Genomic DNA, 2,290 nt, shown 5'->3' with positions numbered 1-2,290 from the left:
CTTCATAGACTTCCTCCACCTTAAAACACCGACAGTATCCAAAATCATGAGACTCCTCAGTGTGCTCTAGCTCTCCTAACATAATACATCGGTCCCCCTCATCGTTCAAGAGCTTATGGAAATACGACTGCCATCTTTTCTAAATTAGAGCGTCCTCCACCAAAACTCTACCATCCTCCCCCTTAATTCACTTCACTTGGTCCAAATCCCGTCCCTTACGCTCCCTAGACTTGGCAAACCTAAACAACCTCTTTTCCCCATATTTTTCCTCTAATCCCAAATGCAGTCTCTCAAAAGTTGCTGACTTAGCAGCCATAACTGCTAACTTAGCCTCTTTCTTAGCTACCTTGTACTCCTCCCTGCTCACCCGTTTCTCCTCTTCGTCCTTACTCTCAGCCAGTTTCACGTAAGCTGCCTTCTTCGTCTCCACCTTCTTCTTCAGTTCTTCATTCCACCACCAATCCCCCCGGTGCTGGCCAGGCCTGCCCTTCGAGACACCCAGGACCTCTCTAGCAGTTTCTTTGATACACCCAACAGCCCTCTCCCACATACTATCCACGTCTCTCCGAGCCTCCCAAGCTCCCATCTCTACCAACTTCGCCCCTATCTTCAAAGCCCTTACCGGAGTTAGGTCACCTCACGTAACTCTGGGACGACCCTTCCTACCCTTCCTCTTCTTGCCCATTTTAAAAACCAAATCCATCACAAAGAGTGTAACACCCCGTATTCAAATACGTGTATTGGTGTATTCAAGTACGTGTATTGGTCTTATTTATATGGAATTAATTTTTTTATTTTACTTATACCGAAATTTGCCCGTCGATGGTTCCATGCGAAGGTTACTGAATAAGCTTTCCAACGATATAAAGATTTCCAAAAATGGATAGGTTTCGGATATAATTGAGCATGTTCGAAACTATAAAATGGTGGCCGGGATATTTGGGAATAGTAAATGTGCAGGAAAATTTCCTACACACAAACTACTGAGGCCAGCCGAATTTTTGAGTCAAATTTGTATGATCATAACTCCCTTAATATAATGAACTGGGAGACCTGCGACCTATGAAAAGAAATATGTTTGAGTCTTCTTTCCAATGCAATTGGTTTCATCCAAATCCAACGTTTGAGTAAGGAGTTATACTCGTTTTACTTCAGCCTATCAAAACAGATTTTTAGGGTCAACTTCAAATGACCATAACTCCTTGTACAAGATGAACTGGATGGCCTACTTTATATGAAATGAAAGCCCTTTTAATTATCCTTCCAACGATACCAATTTTACCCAAATACGATATCGGAGCAAAGAGTTATGGTCGATCTACTTTAGCTTATCACAACAGTCCACCAAAGGACAGATTTGACATTATTTAAATTTTAAAGGCATTTTGGTCACTTCCTATTATATTATGGACGGTAATATGTGTATATATACATGTATATGAGTTCAAAAACTCATTTTCATCATCAATCATTGAGAAAGAACAAACCCTAGCCAAATTTGACCTTTAAATTACTTTTGATTCAACCGTAGAAATTCCAAAGTAATCCGATAACTGCGTTTGTCATCTCGAGAGCTTCGAACGACACCTATTATTTGTGCAAACACGATTGCATAATCAAGAGGTGAATTCTAAGGTATGAATATTGTTTGCCTTTGTTCTTTTCCATATATATATGTGTGAGAGAGGATTATATGTATTGGTTGTTATTGAAAGGTGATGAAAATAGGGTTATGGACTATTTTGCATGGTTTAGTTATATTGAATTGTGGAAGGTGGATATGGTAATTGAGTTATGGAAAGTGGATATGGTGATATACTATTGAATTGATGATTATTTATGTCTATGGCTCAATTTGGTTTAATGGATTGGTTGGAAGGATAATTTAATCCAAACTTGATATTGGAGGATGTTGTATGAATATGCATGGAATGTGAATGTAATTGGAGTATAAGAGGGTTAAAGTGACATCCTTTATGGTGTAATTAAGTCTTACTACTTAACCACTAGTTTGGTGAATTCAAATAATTGAATTGTGACGTTTAGTCGCTAATACTAGATTGTTATATATGTTCATTGTAGATAAGTAATCCGAAAAGACGGGAAGCCCATTTGGGACTAGTATTGAAGGTTGACAGTCAGGTATGTAAAGCATACTCTATACCATATCTTTGGCATGAAAGTGAACAATTGTTCTATTAATAAAGTTTCCAAAGTTATTCAGTAACATGTGATCCATAATGGTTTTGTATGATGTCCTATGTTACCAATGAACTTGTTTCCACCCTAC

Source organism: Capsicum annuum, chromosome 10 (assembly GCF_002878395.1).
Source record: "Capsicum annuum cultivar UCD-10X-F1 chromosome 10, UCD10Xv1.1, whole genome shotgun sequence".
NCBI lineage: Eukaryota > Viridiplantae > Streptophyta > Magnoliopsida > Solanales > Solanaceae > Capsicum > Capsicum annuum.
This window is presented reverse-complemented; position numbering follows the sequence as displayed.